The sequence below is a fragment of the Nomascus leucogenys genome, chromosome 14, assembly GCF_006542625.1.
Source record: "Nomascus leucogenys isolate Asia chromosome 14, Asia_NLE_v1, whole genome shotgun sequence".
Classification (NCBI taxonomy): Eukaryota; Metazoa; Chordata; class Mammalia; order Primates; family Hylobatidae; genus Nomascus; species Nomascus leucogenys.
The window spans coordinates 90,949,162-90,958,590 of NC_044394.1; the positions used below are offsets into that span (position 1 = coordinate 90,949,162).

At 47.1% G+C, this 9,429-nt stretch overlaps 1 long non-coding RNA gene and 3 other non-coding genes across 4 annotated transcripts; all 4 read left to right on the forward strand.

Annotated features, from left to right (window-relative positions):
- The first annotated feature begins 4,206 nt into the window (after window positions 1–4,206).
- LOC115838306 lies at window positions 4,207–9,380 on the forward strand. The gene is made up of 5 exons (XR_004033310.1): window positions 4,207–4,297; window positions 4,816–5,041; window positions 5,386–5,484; window positions 7,774–7,889; window positions 9,289–9,380. It is a non-coding gene; the product is annotated as an uncharacterized LOC115838306 (long non-coding RNA).
- On the forward strand, window positions 5,232–5,309 carry LOC115838453. The gene has a single exon (XR_004033480.1). It is a non-coding gene; the product is annotated as a small nucleolar RNA R38 (small nucleolar RNA).
- LOC115838455 lies at window positions 7,590–7,673 on the forward strand. The gene has a single exon (XR_004033482.1). It is a non-coding gene; the product is annotated as a small nucleolar RNA R38 (small nucleolar RNA).
- Window positions 8,129–8,200, forward strand: LOC115838454. The gene has a single exon (XR_004033481.1). It is a non-coding gene; the product is annotated as a small nucleolar RNA R38 (small nucleolar RNA).
- Window positions 9,381–9,429: the final 49 nt, after the last annotated feature.

The following is a 9,429-nucleotide window of genomic DNA, read 5'->3' on the forward strand; positions in this document are numbered from 1 at the left end:
TTAACCTCAATATTCTAAAGACTGTTTTATTTTTATGTATTTATTTTTTTGAGACAAGGTCTTACTCTGTCACCCAGGCTGGAGGGCAGTGATGCAGTCATGGCTCACTGCACAGCCTCAATCTCACAGGCCCCAGCAATCCTCCCACCTCAGCCTCCCATCCAGCTGGGACCACAGGCATGTGCCACCACACCTGGCTGTTTTTCATTTTTTTATTTTTTATTGGTAGAGATGGGGGTCTCTCTATGTTGCTCAGGCTGGTCTTGAACTCCTGGGCTCAAGTGAGCCTCCTGCCTTGGCCAACCAAAGTGTTGGGATTATAGGCGTGAGCCACTGCGACCAGCCCAAAGACTGTTTTCTATTACCGTGGGTTTCAGATACCATGTCTTAAAAACTCTGTCAGTGACCACCCCAACACAGCAGGCCAGCTGACTGGACTTTCCCTTTGTACTCAGAGCCTGGGTCCCTGAAAAGTGCTGGGGACTTCTGCCTTCCTGTTTGTAAGGAGTCACTGGACTGTGACTCTTTCCATGTCAATAAATAGAGGTCTGCACTACCTGGTATAATGGCAGTATGATAATTCCACGGTAGGTAAAACTCAAATGTCCTAGCTCTCACCAGCAGCAAGTGCAAATGAGATCACAGTAACATCCACATTTCAGTCTCAACAGCTCTGAGCCCTTTGCTGGCTCATTCAGGAATCCTGATGCATTCTCTGAAGTCTCCCCAGTTATTCCTGGGTTGGCTGCACAGTGTACTTTACATGCGCTCGGCACAAGGCCTCTCATTGTATTTTTGCTCCAGCCTCTTGGCCACTGCCCAGCTGCCCTGGCATCCCCATCTGCCATGAACCTACTGTTGGGCAAGCGATGTCCAGTCAGGTGTGAAAGCGACTTGGTGGCCTGCGGCAGAGTGAGGAGCTGTAAAGAATGGCCCTCACTATACACCGGGTGGCATCCAGGCCCAGTATAGCCCGGCTAGAGCCCGGAGCCTCCGTCTTCCACACATCAGCTCTGCAGCCTCCCATCCTCACTCTTCCTGCCACAAAGTGGCTCAAATGGCAGAGCAGGTGCCCATTGTTCCTCCTTTCAACCTCATTTCTGATTTTGTCCCCAACCACCCCTACAAACACATGAAAATCTTCTTCCTTCTCCCTTCCTCCCCCAAAACAAAAGTCTTTATACATAAGGCCACCTTATTCATACGTGGTAAAAGCATGGATTCTACAGGCTGGGAGCAAACCCTGACCCTGTCAGTTACTGGTTATGTGAATTTGGGCAAGTTACCGAATTTCTCAGTGCTTCCGTTTCCTTATCCATAAAATGGGGACAGTGATAGTGTTACCGGAGAGGAGTCCTGATCCAGACCCCAAAAGAGGGTTCTTGGATCTTCAGCGAGAAAGAATTTGGGGTGAGTCTATAAAGTGAAAACAAGTTTATTAGAAAAGTAAAGGATAAAAGAATGGCTACTTGGCCAGGCACGGTGGCTCAAGCCTGTAATCCTAGCACTTTGGGAGGCTGAGGCAGGTAGATCACTTGAGGTCAGGAGTTCGAGACCAGCCTGGCCAACATGGTGAAACCCTATTGCTACTAAAAATACAAAAATTAGCCGGGTGTGGTGGCGTGCGCCTGTAATCCAGCTACTCGGGAGGCTGAAGCAGGAGAATTGCTTGAACCTGGGAGGTGGAGACAGCAGCACCACTGCAGCCTGGGTGACAGAGCGAGACTCTGTCTCATAAAAAAAAAAAAAAAAAAAAAAAGGCTACTCCACAGAGCAGCCCTAAGGGCTGCTGGTTGCCCATTTTTATGGTTATTTCTTGATTATATCCTAAACAAGGGGTGATTTACACCTCCCATTTTTAGACCTATAGGGTAACTTCCTGATGTTGCCATGGTGTTTGTAAACTGTCATGGCGCTGGTGGGAATGTAGCAGTGAGGGCAACCAGAGGTCACTCTCATCGCCATCTTGGTTTTGGTTTTGCTGAGCTTCTTTACTGCAAACTGTTTTATCAGCAAGGTCTTTATGACCTGTATCTTGTGCCCACCTCCTATCTCATCCTGTGACTTAGAATGCCTTAACCGTCCGGGAATGCAGCCCAGTAGGTTTCAGCCTCATTTCGCCCAGCTCCTATTCAAGACAGAATTCTCTGGTTCCAACGCCTCTGACAGTAGTACTTCACCGCATTGTGAGGATTAAACGAGTTCATACATGTACAGAAATCAATATAGGGAATGGCACCCGGTAAGTGCTATGAAGCATTAGCTATCATTACTATCTTGTCTACAGTAGGTCACCAGCCCGCTAGCAGCTTTTGGGAAGTTCCACACTTAGAATTCCCACTGTAAGTGTGAAATGAAAGGAACTATGTTTGCAGGGATAGAACACATTCTTCCTTTCAGTATTACACAAAATAACGTGTCTTCAAGGGTAAGGTAGAGAAACCTAATGGCCAGAATTACTGCTGAATTAATTAATGATTATTTGCTGAAGACTTACTGTGAGCATAGCAGGTAAATACCAAACCCTGCACTGTTAAGAAAAAGAAAAAAATAAAAATAAAAAGAGGCTGGGCGTGGTGGCTCACACCTGTAATCCCAGCACTTTGGGAGGCCAAGACGGGTGGATGACCTGAGGTCGGGAGTTTGAGAACAGCCTGACTAACATGGAGAAACCCTATCTCTACTAAAAATACAAAATTAGCTGGGCGTGATGGCGCATGCCTGTAATCCCAGCTACTCGGGAAGCTGAGGCAGGAGAATCACTTGAACTTGGGAGGCGGAGGTTGCCGGGAGGCGGAGGTTGCCGTGAGCCGGGATCATGCCATTGCATTCCAGCCTGGGCAACAAGAGCAAAACTCCATCTCAAAAAATAATAATAATAATAAAATAAAAATAAAAAGAGACTTCTGCTCTTGAAGAGCTTACAATCAAATGAAAGGAGGTAAACATAAGCAAATGTGGTAATTTGAAGATAAGTATCTGCAACATATTACCATCTGCAGGACAACATAACCCATACCGAAGGCCACAGAGATCACTGTTAATGGGTGGATGAGAACGGGGAGACTGGAATGGAGAAAAGGCTTTTGGTCTTGCAAACTTAAACTAGCTTTCAAATAGGTGCAAATTCTGGCCCTGATTGTTGTTGTCGTTTTTGCCTTATTTTTATTTCAAAAATGAAGCCAGACCGGGCGCAGTGGCTCACCTTTGTAATCCCAGCACTTTGGGAGGCCAAAACAGGAGGACTGCTTGAGGCCAGGAGTTTGAGACCAACCCGGGCAACATAGTGAGACCTCATCTCTGCAAAATAAAAATAATCAGCTGGGCGTGGTGGTGCTCGCCTGTCGTCCCGGCCACTCAGGAGGCTGAGGCGGGAGGATCACTTGAGCCCAGGAGGTCCAGGCTGCAATAAGTTATGATTGCACCACTGCATTCCAGCCTGCGTGCCAGGGTGGCACCTTATCTCAAAAACAAACCAAAAAAACCCAGAAACAAAAAAAAATGAAGCCAAGGTGGTTGCCTGAAAAATAACACTCAGAAGAGCAGTGGGTGTTACATCATTCTCCGTTCTTTTCGTAATTCAGCTCGTGACACTTGCCTTTTTTTCTCCTCTCGGAATGAAAAGCACACTGGCCCCGGGCCCCTGGGCAGCCGCGGAGGCCGAGCCCCGTCGCTCTCGAGCGCCCCTTGCCGCCCGCGCCTCGGCCTCACCGGCCTCGCCCCAAACTTAAAAACACCTGAGCGGGAGGTCGAACGATTCCCTCGGAATCTCTCCTCTTCACTAACCCAGCGAACTACCCTAAATGCCCCTATCCTCCCCCAAATAAAATCCGCAGAACAATTAAAAAAGATATTCGGCCAAGCCCCGGTTTCCTCATCCGTCCCTGCCCCCTCGAACTTTCTGTGCTTCCCCAGTCTCGACCAGAGACAAACTGTGCTGAAGCTCAATGACTTTCTGGCAGAAGTGAAGCTCCAGCTTCGTTTTCTGACACCCGTGGTTCTTCGCAGGCCTGGTTTCCCACTCCGGACCCTCCACTGCCCCTGGTGGCAGCCACCATCTTACTCCCACCTCCAGGGTCGCGCTGAGGACGCGGCTAGCCCCCAGCCGCCGCAGTTTTGAACTACATTTCCCATCAGCCCTTTCTCAACATCGCGAGCGTTCCGGAGAGATTGCCGAGAAGACTTGCGCGCAGGCGCGGGCTCGCGTTTTTCTCGAGGTCGGCCGCGTGGCTGGAAGTCATGGCCGCTCCCGTCGGTGTTGAGCACGGCGAGCAGCCTCAGGCCTTTAGTGATGATGGTAAGGCTGACTGAGTGGGAAAACGGGGTCTTCCTCGACACGACACTAACACACTTGGCTTCCCTTCCTCGGAGACGAAGTGGTGACGATAAGCTCGGTTTCTCCCTCATAGGGTGGTTAGGAGGGTTAAAAGTACGGGATGAGAAAATGTTTTCCAAACGGCGAGAAAATGTTACTATGTGAAGGGAGAGAGCTCAAGCCCGTCCTCGGCGTCATAGGGCCGGCTTCTGCGGGGGAGAGCGCCTAACAACCTGGGCAGCCCCGTGCGTCTCCGCCGCGCGTGTGCTGAGCCTGCATGCCCAGGGGTCTTCGGTGCCCGCGCACAGGCAAACTCTGACGATGGTGGTTCTTAATTCAGCATCAGGAGTGTTAACGTGTGAAGACGTGATTCCACTTGGAGTGCCCTGAGGACGGCCCCAATCGGTAGTTTATAGTTAACTTTACAGATAGGAGTCAATAGGATTGTAAACTTCTGGAAAGCCGTAGTTTTAACAACGAGCCTTTTTTTCCTTCCCCAGAGGCCTTTCTTTGTTTGGCATCTGCAGAGACGGGGAAAAGCAGAGCGCCAGGTTGAAGGACCAGAGTAATGGATGGAGCCCTAACATGAGTAAGAGTGGGTGCAGGCAGGGCCTGAGTGGTCACTAGAAATGAGAAAGCACAGTTGGTGCCATCACATACATTCACCTCCTGCTTTATTCTGAAGTTCAAGTGTGAGAATACGTGCTGACATACAAGCCAGCTATGGTAAGAAATTACTCAGAATTCAGAATGCTAATTATTTTAATGATAAAAATGAGTAGGGTCTTTGCCCGTGTAATTTGGGGCCACTAGGTGTCATTGTAACCAACGTGGATCCTCGTTAGGGCATGCGGGGATGAAAGAGACATGGCAAATGAATTTTGGATTGCTGGGATTTAGGAATCTTTGTTATTGGCTGAGCTGAGGATGATTTAAAGTTATCCCTGTCTGAAATGGTATCTTTTGTGAGGAGGTCTGACTTGCTGAGGCTCAGCTGTTTAATACAAATCTGGAGAATAAAGCTTAAGGTGGTTTCTGTTAGAATGAAGCCTGTTATCCTTCTCTTTTAGATTGAAGGTGTTGGCTGTGGCCTTGAAAGCAGTCATGTGAAAACTCATCACCTTAAGGTGTTAAGTGTAAGGATCTTAATGATGAAGTTTCTGTAAATGGTGAGATTTTTACTTCTTTCATAGACTTGAATATGCTTATGGTACCCTTTAAGTATTGGTTTGTTAGTTTTGGGGATGTGTTGGTCTTCCAGGGTTATGATTGCCCAGATAATGGAAGTAGTATGGAATTCCTTTTGATAGGGTCCTTGCCAAGCACTCTCACAAAGAGTATTTTTTGTTTGTTTTGAGACAGAGTTTTGCTCTTGTTTCCCAGGCTGGAGTGCGATGGTGCGATCTTGGCTCAGCGCAACCTCTGCCTCCCGGGTTCAAGCTAGTCTCCTGCCTCAGCCTCCCAAGTAGCTAGGATTACAGGCATGCGCCACCACGGGTAGCTAATTTTGTATTTTTAGTAGAGACGGGGTTTCTCCATGTTGGTCAGGCTGGTCTTGAACTCCCGACCTCAGGTGATCTGCCCACCTCAGCCTCGCAAAGTGCTGGGATTACAGGCGTGAGCCACCGCGCCTGGCCATAAATAGTCTTTCTAATATCAACCCCATATGAGGTAAATTTTTTTCCCTACTCTGCTGCTGAGTAAGTAAAAGTGAGGCGTAGAGAGTTCTCTTGCCCAAAGTTATACAAGCAGTTACTGAGTTAGACTGGCAGTTGTGAACTGGGGAGGGATGGTGTTCCTGGCGTCTGGTGAATGCTACCATTAATAAATACCCTGGAGGGCCTGGATATTTATCTCATGCCTGTAATCCCAGCACTTTGGGAGGCCGAAGTGGGTGGATCACCTGAGGTCAGGAGTTCGAGTTTGAGACCAGCCTGGCCAACATGGTGAAACCCTGTCTGTACTAAAAATACAAAAATTAGCTGGGTGTGGTGGCGGGCACCTGTAATCTCAGCTACTTGGGAGACTAAGGCAGGAGAATCTCTTGAACCCAGGAGGCAGAGGTTGCAGTGAGCTGAGATCGCACCATTGTACTCCAGTCTAGGCAACAAGAGCGAAACTGTAAATAAATAAATAAATAAATATCCTACAATGCACACGACAGCCTGCATGAGGAATAATTGATCCACCCAGTATGTCAGTAGAGCTGAGGTTGAGAAACTCCTATATACCACACATTAGGCTAATGAGAGATCTGAGCTCTAGTCTCAGCCTATTTTCTCACCAGTCTTGTTTCTTCATTTGTGAAACAGGGTTAGTGATTTCCAAACTTGACTATTACATCATAGCCACCTACAAAGTGTTAAAATATACACATTCCTGGGCCTCACCTCCAGGCATGGGTGAGAATGGCTCTGGAGTGGAGTCCAGGAATCATGTGGCCAGTCCAAGAGCAAATGGGTAGTAACTAGATCAGGGGTGTCAATCTTTTGGCTTCCCTGTGCCACACTGGAAGAATTGTCTTGGGCCACACATAAAATATACTAACACTAATGATAGCTGATGAGCTAAAAAAAAAAAAAAAAAAAACTCATAATGTTTTAAAAAAGTTTACAAATTTGTGTTGGGCTGCATTCAAAGTCATCCTAAAGTTTATAAGTTTGTGCTGGGCTGCATTCAAAGCTGTCCTGAGCCACATGCAGGCTGTGGGTTAGACAAGCTTGAAATAGATGATCTCATCCGTTTTTAGTGCAAGGATTTTATTATAGTGAGATTATAGTGCTGGCTATTTTTAAGTAGCTCTTGGGCAAATCTCTAATCCTCTGTCTTAAAAAACTGAAAGCCTGGAGGGCACGGTGGCTGACACCTGTAATCCCAGCACTTTGGGAGGCCGAGGCAGGTGGATCATCTGAGGTTGGGAGTTCGAGACCAGCCTGACCAACATGGAGAAACTCCGTCTCTACCAAAAATAGAAAATTAGCCTGGCGTGGTGGCGCATGCTTGTAATCCCAACTTACTTGGGAGGCTGAGGCAGGAGAATCACTTGAACCTGGGAGGTGGAGGTTGCAGTGAGCCGAGATCACGTCACTGCACTCCAGCCTGGGCAACAAGAGTGAAACTATGTTTCAAAAAAACAAAACAAAACAAAAAAAACTGAAAGTCACATGCTTGCTCCACAAAGAGTTTGCGTGAGAGAAGTGAACAATTTGATAAGAAAAAAATAGTTTGCGTGTGCTGTGGCGGTTAGTGCTATGGGCCAGCAGGTTGGTGGGAGCTGAGTCCATGATGATGTCAAGTTATCCCTGTCTGAAGGCAAAGAAAGGCCTTTCTGTGTGGAATTTGAATGTCTGAAACTCTGTTTCCCAAGTTTGCCTTTACAGAAATTTTAAGCTACTTGAGAGTTACTCTGCATGTATCTTCTTAAGTAGGTTTTTTTCTTAATTTCTCTTCCTTCCCAGGTGCAGTCAGCCTCAGTTTCCAAAGCCGGAAAAGGATCCTCTAGTAGCCATGGTGTGGCAGCTGCCCTGAACCAGGACCTGGACCCCGGACCCAAAGTGCCATGTCTTTAATGCATGTAAGTAGACGAACTGGTAAACAGGCTTGGTTTGGTTTGGGAGAGTGGTATTCTTTTTTGCTTCCCCTGCTCTGGACTTAAAGCAATGGATGCCAAGGGGCAGGGAGACTTTAGTAGCGTTTTGTTGCTAGGTGTCTGCAATAAGAGACGAAACTGAACTGCTTTGCTGGAAACAAGTGAAATGATTGCTTTCCTGTTTGTAAGCTTTGTTTACATCTTTCATATCCCTAAGAAGTCCCATAAGCCTATGATGGTTAGTTATCCCTGTCTGAAAATCTAGACTGAGGGAAGTAATCTTTTCTGAGGCTTAAGGGTTTGGCTCCGTGGTTTTTTTGTTTTTGTTTTTTTTCCCCCTTTTTTTTTTCCCTCAGCATATCCTGCTGAGAGCCCAGTCTAGAGTATCGTTCCTCTAAAACATGAAAAGCAAATGAGTGATTGTCCTGCTTTCTCTAGGCCTTTGATTATGGCTCTGAGGGTACAGGCTGTATGAGGTGGTAGAAATGCACAAGTGCCCAGGATTTGATTTATACCCTTATTGTGGAATGAAAGTGCTTGTTACATATTTCAAGAAAATGAATGTGCTCTTAGAAACAGATTGGAATGTAGGGTGTATGCCAGCTTGTGGCAATGAGAATGCTTAATGACTGACCTCGCCTCTGCTCCAGGGTGCTGACATTTAGGGGAAACCACGGCTGTTTGGTTTCTATGTGCTTTGTTAAGGACGCCAGGGAGGTCTCCTAAGTTTGTAGCTTAGATCCTGTCTGAATGTCATGACTGGCATGTCAGCAAGAAAGAAGCCAAGTGGTACTGGAGGGTGGGGTGCCCAGCTTTGTTCCCATTGGAATGCCAGGCTTGAAATGCACACAGATTGCCTTTCTTTTCTGTTGAAATGGGAGGTGTGTGCAAATTCTTTGTATTTAAGGTTATGTTTTTGCTGGACACCAAAGAAGCTGTATACTGGGTGAGATTTAATGAGCCTAAAAACTGGCCCCAGTAGTTTACAGCCTGCAAGTAAAACAGTGAAAAGGGCAGCTTATCAAGTGGTTATTGTCTGCTGAGTGGACTTGACTACAGAACTCAAGTAAAACCAGAAGATTTGACTTGAAATGTTTATATCCAGAGGCAGTGCTTTCTGATAGTTGTTTACTGGACTCTTACCAGAAACTGCTCCCTCAGAGGTACTGTCTCCTTAAAATGAGTCATCCTGGATCCCCACCAGCCTGCACCAAAATGATGTGATAGTGCCCCGTTACGCTCCCCCAACGCGCACATGCCTGCTGGTGGTGAGAAGGAGTGCTCTTAGACTGACTGCCTTTTTCTCCCAAATTAGTTGTTATATAGCATTCAGTTTTGAGTCACTTCCTTGGCTGTCACTTCAAATTATTCTTCTGTTTTATAGGTTAGCTCCCAGCGATGCCAGATGGGATCAGCACAGCCCTGCCTCTGCTGCTAATTGTTCTTCTTCTTTTCTTTTTTTTTTGAGACGGAGTCTGGCTCTGTCGCCCAGGCTGGAGTGCAGTGGCGCAATCTCGGCTCACTG